The following is an 8,465-nucleotide window of genomic DNA, read 5'->3' on the forward strand; positions in this document are numbered from 1 at the left end:
AAATCCTTTAAACATGACATTCCGGGTCGCAAATCTGCAGAGTTAAATGAAGAGACCAAAAATTGTTTCAACCCATAGAAAGATTGTTATACCACAACGATTCTTTAAATGGGAACACATCTATAATAAATACTCCGTGTATGCAAGACCTATCCAGGGCATCCTAACTTGTCCCGATAAAAGAAGAGGAAAGAAATCACATCGAAGCAACAAATTTGCGTAACCAAATTCTAAGTGGGTCCTAGGCGCTAACGAGGAAACCCTAGATAAATTTGTCATGGATGGCGAATTGAATCCTATCTATCAGCTTGACATTAGCTGGGAAAAATTATCATAAAAATCGAATTAAATTAGTAACTAAGTCTCAGCTTGATATTGACGAGAAAAAATTGTCTTGGAGGAGAAACAAGTCGTCCTATCTTGACTAGGTACAGGTAGAAGTCCCTAGCTAGGGTCCAGACGTTACCTAGGATCCCCTAGTCAGTTTGCCTCCCATCCTCTCGTCTCAGACGGTCAAATCGGCGGAATGGAAATGCGATATCACCCGGACGCCTTCGGTGACCGAGTCGGTTCTCGCAGCACATCCGCGCTGGGATTGCGGCACGGCGGACAGGGGGAAGAGTGAATATCCGCCGGGGAATATATCGCGGATCGCATGCACCCGAGGCACGCGATTTTCGATCCCTTGTCTCTCGGAACGCGATACGTCCGCTCCCTTCATCCGATCCCTGGGGAAAGAAGGGCAAAAAGTCGATCCGATGAACCCCCCTGAAATTCCCGCCCTCCACATCTCCGCAGGGATTCCTGGAGGAACGGTCGTCCATCGAGAGCCCTTATTTCCAAGGACTTCCAAATCGAAGAAGGTCGGTATTCGAGACTTCGGAAAGAAAGGCACTTCTAATGGAAAAAAAAAAAAAATGGACAAGGAATATTTACACCGGAGAGTTGATAAGGTTAAGTGGGTGTCGATCTACGGATCCCGGGGTCCAGAGGGTGCTGGGGCTCTTCCCAGAGGATTTTTTAGGGGGGCGCATCCAAGAAAGTGTCCTTTGCATCGCTCGATCTCGGGCCCCTCGACAGGGACAAAGACGGATCGTGGGGCCCACTCGGCTCGGAGCGGACCCCGAGAGCCTGGTCCAGATATTTAGGATGTCCCATCGAGGATGGGATCGATCGATTACATGAACGGGGGCATGGGCCCTCTATCGGCGCCGCGCGCGATGGCCCGAGCGAATAATTCCTCGCTCGTCCTGGCTCCCCCCTCCGGGAAAATAAAAAAGGCCCAGCGCCCTGGGACTTATCGTCATCGTCGGGATCATCGTCGCAAAGTCGACGGCAGGGCTCCGAGGAATTGTAAATGTACTTCTGACTTTCGATTCCAGAGGACGATGTCTTGTATAAAAAAAAGCGGGGCCTTAAGCGATCGGCGGAGCCTTATAAGGCCCGCCTGGGGTCTTAACTCCGATCGTCGTCAATGTTCATAACGGAGTTTCGGGTAACTCTGGATATCTCCATACCTCTCAATTTTAAGACGCGAGGAATTCGGGGCCTTACGCGATAAGGCCCCTTTACATCGTGTCGTAATACAGGAATTCCGACGTATCGTCGTCACTAAGGGTTGCAGATATCCCCCGGACTGTCAATGGCAGATCGGAGGTATTCTAAAAGCTCTAGATTTGGGCCTTATGCGTTGGTTGAAACCCTGTAAGGCCCCGCCGTCGAAACCCAAGGGATTAGGCATGCCCCCAAGCGAGCGTCCAAGGTGCGAGACATCTTCTCGGACTGCATCGCGGTTGGGCCCGACGCTCCGCGACGGGGCCCGATCTGGAATTAAACCGAGGTTAGGCCGCAGCACCGGTAACTTGACCGGGGCCCGACCGCACCGCGGAGAGCATTCTTACACGCATCCTGTCTGCGGTTGACGAAACTCACCGGGACACGGAATTTCTCGGAAAGGGACTCTCCCTGGGCCTTACTCCCCGCGCCTAGGGGTAGAACTAAAAAAGAACGGGGGGAAGGGGGCATAATGCGAAATGCACATGTATATATATTAACACGGCCCGATATTCGTCATGTCGTGCGAAAGGCGCGAGGGGCCCAATGCGAGGGGGAGGGAGAAAGATGGAGGCCTCGCGTGCTGCGAGCGGCTACCTCGGGTGCCTCTGAGGCCCCAGGTAACTCAGGTGCCCTCTGTCTGTCGCGGCCCTGGCCCCGCTCGCAACTATCGGCCGGTCCGTTTGATTTGTGATCTCGGCCGATCGCGCATGCGCCCTTTCGTTACTCTTTTAATTCCCCGCGGGCCCGGGGCCCGCCGGATGCGGCCCCGCGCGCACGCAGGAATCGCCGGGCCCCTAAGGTACACGCGGCTAAATGAAGATTTATCGGGGAGCCGCTCTATCTCTCTCTCTCTCTCTTTCGCTCGGGGCCCGACACGCGATTGGCGGAACGTGGAAGTCGATTCACGGGGACTTTCGGGGCCCGACGGGCCCGTAATTAAATATCCCCGGGCAACCGGTCGGGCCCCGAATTGACCCTCGAGGATGCGATATTAATGTCGTGGACCGGGCCCGCCGAGGAGCGGGCCCCTGACAGTTCGTCCCGATCGGGGCCTCATCTTCAGCCAGGGATGAGAATCTTTCCAGGGCGTGCCGTTCTCTCCCTATCTCCTCTAACCTTCCGACTGCTCCGGAGAAAACAGATGCTGCATGCGGTCCGGCCCGTTTCGCAATGTCCGCGGTTCGCTCGGCTAGCTGGGCCCTATCCATCGCGATGCATCGGGCCCGGCCGGCAGCGGTAGCGGAGCCTGGGCGGGACGGGTGCAGAGTCACGACTCTGAACGATCACGACCCGGTTGACTCCCTCCGAGGAATTATCCGAGACCGGGTCGGCGATAAGGCGGGATCTTAACGGGTCGATCGAAATTTCAATTCTTGGGCCCATTCATACGATCGCCATAGGGCCCTAACCCTTGATCGGCTGATCGGCGTGGCAGCCTTTTTATCGCAACCTCCTCTCAGGAACGCGGCAGGATAACGCCGGTTCGTTTTAATTTCGGTTTCTCCAGGTCGCCGCTTAACCCGGACGCCCCGGGTCGTCCCGGGTCGTCCCCAGGAAGAATAATCGCCTCGTCGAAATGGAAGCCCCCAAAGGGGCCCGGTCTCGTATCTCGGGAGGGCATCTCTCATCTCTCGCGGCGATCCGCGGAGTGGTCCCGAGGAGAGCTCTCGTTCGATCTCTTCGGGCCGGGCAGATAGTCGGAGAGCAAGGTTATTGCAACCTAACCACCATGACGTATCTCCCATCGGTAATTATTGCTGATTAATGACTCCCGTTATCCGGGCCGCGTCGCGACGCGGCCGGCTCCGGGAGGAGCGGCGCCTGGATTCGGGACCTGCTTCTCCTGCGCAGGACCTTAAGGCCCAATAAAAAAGGACGACCCGCGAGATGGATCGGGTGTCCTATCCCATCGACACCTCCCCTCTCCGTGATACTTTCTTTTCTCACCTCCGCTGATGACCCAACCCTTGAAGGTCCCTCGAGTCCTTCTCCGACGACCCGATCCTCGTTCCCAGAAATGGCAAGGTTGGACCCTTTCTCCTCGGGGTCTTCTTCGGGAGTGGGACTCATGCGAGGCCCTTAACGCGACCAAAGTGGGACCGCCGGGGCGTTGGCCGTCTTGGGGCCCGGCGTACATCGCGTGGCTCTCCGGTGCCACCGGTGCTCTCTCCAGGCACCTTGCTCTCGAATTCCCTCTCCTCGGTTTGTCTTCTTCCTCGTCTTCTGGCCTCTTCTGCCCCTACGCCCCTCTTCTCCTCCCTCGGCGCGGTGAAGGGCCCCGCCCGGTCGGGCTCGGCCGCGGCAGTCACTCTTTCACCTCGCTTTTTTCCCTTTTCTCGGCCGCATTTCTTGGGTGCTTCCTCTTTTTGCTCCGATCCCCCGTCCCCCTCTCTCGCTCCGCCACCTCTTTCTCGTCCTCTCCCGTCCGTGGACCGCCGGATGCTGCGTCTCCCGCAGCCTGATTACTTATGGCTACCAGTGGTGCACGTCTTCTCTCGTGGCTGAGCTTTGGGAATCTTGAAAGGTCCAACCTTTAAACTCTGATCCCACATGGGATGCATTGAACGCTTCCGAACCAGTTCACCTGTCTAATAATGTCCATGGCCACATATATTTGAACACTTCAATGCTGCGTCTTCCGCGGTATAATTACGTATAGCTACCGGTGGTGTACGTCCTCCCTAATGACTGAACTTTACGAACCTTCAGACATCCAACCTTTAAACTCTGATCCCACATGGGATGCATTGAACGCTTCCGAACCAGTTCACCTGTCTGATGATGCCTAACCGTGATTGCGTCCATCTGGACCTCGATGCTGCGTCTTCAGCAGTCTGATTATCAACGGCTATCAATGGTGTACGACCTCTGTAATAACTGAACTTTGCGAACCTTTCAAGATCCAGCATTTAAACCTCTGATCTCATACGCGCAGTGAACGCTTCTGGACCAATCCACCTGTCCAAACATGGACGTGTATATCCAAACAATTGGATGCTGCGTCTCCAGGAGCCTGATTACCTACGGCTCCCAGTAATACACCTCCTCTCTTACCCCTAAACTCTTTGAACCTTGAAAGGTCCAATCTTCAGACCCCAATCCCACATGCAGGAAGCATTGAACACATCTGAACCAGTCCACCTATCTAGAAGCGTCCACGGCAGCATCTATCTGGACCCCAGAATGTCTAATCACCTCTGATTACTGATAGTCCCAACGGTACCCGTCCTTTCTGATGGTAAAACCCGTCGAATCTCCAAACTCTCATCTCACCGCACACTGAACTCTTCTGAACCAGTTCATCCATCCGAAGGTATCGCACCGTGGCCGCGTCTATCAGGCCGCAGCGTCTTTCGCAGCTTGGCACATACGTGCTCTCGAGGAGCGGAGTTCGAGGAAAGCCTAAGAGCCCTCTGCTAGGGGGCCGGAGAATGGGCCCCTGAGCGTTGGCCAGCCTCATTACGAATATTACCGGCAATGTCGTTTCGTCGGAAACCATTAAACATGCCGCGCGAGGCCCCGGAGGCGCGGGCCCGCGCGCACGCACCATATACGCGGTACCGTTTTACGTAAACCGCGGGGCCGTACGCAACCATCTCTCGCGGGGCCTAATGTTCCTACGCGCGAAGCGCTCTCGTTTTTTCCACGCTACGAGGCACCGGCCTGGCATTGAGCAGGATGCCGACCGGGCACCTCGTTCTCATCATCGAGGCGCAGCATGCCTGTGTAAAAAACACCCAGGTCGGAACAGTAAAAGGGCCCTATCCAGGATCTTGCTAGGATGCCAACCTACGATTGCAGACCAATCATGGATCATCATGGTTTTCAATGAAGACCTAGAAATGAACGTCCAAAGTTTGCCCGATTCGGGAAGACTGAAACAGCCGACCGGGCACCTCGTTCTCATCATCGAGGTGCAGCACGCGTGTGTAAAAAACACCCAGGTCGGAACATGTAAAAGGGCCCTATCCAGGATCTTTCTAGGATGCCGACCTACGATTGCAGACCAATCATGGATCATCATGGTTTTCAATGAAGACTTAGAAATGAACGTCCAAAGTTTGCCCGATTCGGGAAGACTGAAACAAATTTACCCCGATGCATGGTTAGATCCTAATAGAAGAATGTAATGTATGTAAAAAACACCCAGGTCGGAACAGTAAAAGGGCCCTATCCAGGATCTTTCTAGGATGCCGACCTACGATTGCAGATCAACCGTGAATCATCATGGTTTTCAATGAAGACCTAGAAATGAATGTCCAAAGTTTGCCCGATTCGGGAAGAATGAAACAAATTTACCCCGATGCATGGTTAGATCCTAATAGAAGAAGGGCTAAGATAAAATCCTCATGGATGTCGAATTAAACCCTGAGGCGGTCTAAGCGTGGCGTTAACCGTGAAAAATTGGCTTGGGTGGTAGGCCTAGCCCTAGCTAGGGCTCGCCTAGGGTTTATAGGGCTCGGAGCCCTAGCTAGGGCTCGAATGCCATTTCTGGGTTTTTCAATGGTTTCGTAAGTTGATGGTGGTCGTTATTAGTGTTCGGGTATGGAGAGACATCAGCTCCTAAGACTTCTTGAGACTGCAGGGATTCTTTCGATGCGCCGCGCGTCCAGGGGCGACTCCTCGACCTCTGACCCAGAAACGGGTTGGATCGAAGGAAGAATCCCCGACGAATAAGTGAGAAACCGCACGTCGGATTGACCCCGGGTGACGGGGACTCCAACGTCCGTCTTTTTACTGCGTGAACCCGGGTTCGCGGTGCGATTCGGCCGGCACGCCGGTACCGTAATGGCCGCGGCCAGCTGGTACCTAACGCGAGTTACGCCGTCGACGGGGCCACGTCCCCAACGGGGACGTCTCGTCAACCGGGACCTCTCGGAGAGTCCCCGAAGGTCGACGAGCTACGCGGAACTCGAGGAGATTGTCGGGGCCCGACCTTTGCGGACCCCGGCGAGCCGCTGTCGGAGACACGTCTCGGAGGAAAATGAGACTCGAAGATGGAGCTGGTCTGGAAGCCAGAGTGCCGATCGGCACCCACGTCCAAAAATCGCCTCGTGAGAGATGATTTTGTCAGACACCAGAATACATACAGGCCCTTCACCCTGACCTGAGCATGAAAACGCCAAGATTGACGGATAGAAAATTAAGGGGCTGTTTTTTGGCTCTTCCTACCTTTTCTATACGGTTATGCCACACAACATGGCAATAGGCTACCTTGATAAGAGACACATCAATTTCAATATAAACTTAAGATAGTGGAAAGGAAAGAGAAAATAAAAGGGGTAGTATTTTCTCTATGATCATGGCCTTCCATGATGACAGCTTATCTGGCACCAGAAGAGAGATAGGATAACCACTCTATTTGTTTCCTTTACCATCAGTTGCACTTATAAGTATATTAAGGAAATGCTCCATATATCCTACGTCCACGTTGGGTATACGTAGAATCAACTCGGTGCCTCACTGGGACGTCGGATTGAAACTATTTCATAGTTTTGATATATCTATCCCATGAAGATTTCTCCTCGATTACTAATTCCATGACATCGGAAGGAATTTCACGGATCGTACCAACTCTTCTGCGGAGTGGGACCAGTCTCGACACAAATGGCCTTATTCCCGCGACACGTTCTAGCGATTGTGTCGCGTGCGGTGCGCGGCAAACGGGAACCCGGCACACGGTGCGCCTCTATGCGACCGGTAATTGCCGATGTCCGGATAACAGAAGCGTGTCAATAATTAATCGCGGCTCTGAAACGTAGATTAATCAATTTGGCCAACACCGGGCCCCGATCGGTGCTCTCTCCTTGGGAATCGGCGATCTCGCCTCGGGACCGCCGGTTCCCGTGTTAATTAACCCTTTTGCGATCCCACCCGAGATACCATTGTTCCGGGCTTGGGCAAGACCGGAGGAAGGTCCTTTCGAGAAATCGAGAAACCCTCGCGCCACTCTCGGGATGATCTCGACCAGCAGATCTTCGGTATGAATCGAGCTAGGTCCAGCAAAGTCTCTCTACTATTCTCGGTAACTCCGAAAGTTCCTCCGATAGTTTTGGAGGAAAGTTCCTCAGACCACGTTTCGACGCTAAAAAGTTCCACTTGAAGAGTGCCTAACAAGGAAGGTATCCCAGATCGATCTCTCCGATTTCATTTCTTTTATAATATATTATAGTAGACTAAAAACTAAGCGACATGTATTTTTTTTTTATCTGCCATTAAGCACTTTAAGGGGGTGAAACCACCATCCAAAGTAAGGCGTGTCAAGGGGCGATTTGGCAGTTTCACCCACAAGAACGTAATATTTTTTAACATTTCTTTTATAATGTTATAGTAGACTAAATACCAAGCGAAACGTATTTTTTTTTATTTGCCATTAAACACTTTAAGGGGGTGAAACCACCATTCAAAGTAAGGCATGTCAAGGGGCGATTTGGCAGTTTCACCCACAAGAACATAATATCTTTTAACCAATCCACCTGGAAAAGCTTTCTCATAACGAGAAATGAAAAATATAATTTTCTCAATTAAAAAAAAAATAATTAAGGAGTGAGCCACCCCTCATAGGCCTTACTTTGGATGGTGGTTTCACCCCCTTGAAGTGTTTAATGGCACATAAAAAAAAATACGTGTCGCTTAGTTTTTACTCTACTATAACATATTATAACAGAAATGAAATCGGAGAGATCGACCTGGGATATACCTTCCTTGTAAGTGTTAATTTATCTCAACGTTAGCAGAAGATGACCGCGGTTATGCAAATAGGAATCGGCGGGAAGAAGAGGGAAGTAAGTCAGCGGATCGTTAATTGATAAGGGGGCAAGATTTCCCAGGAAGCGACTCGTTAAGGGATATACGGCCGAGAGTAAAGGGCCGGTCGGCGATGAGTCGATAAATGACGATGATCGATC

Source organism: Orussus abietinus, unplaced genomic scaffold, assembly GCF_000612105.2.
Source record: "Orussus abietinus isolate OABI.00-Male unplaced genomic scaffold, Oabi_2.0 scaffold93, whole genome shotgun sequence".
Classification (NCBI taxonomy): Eukaryota; Metazoa; Arthropoda; class Insecta; order Hymenoptera; family Orussidae; genus Orussus; species Orussus abietinus.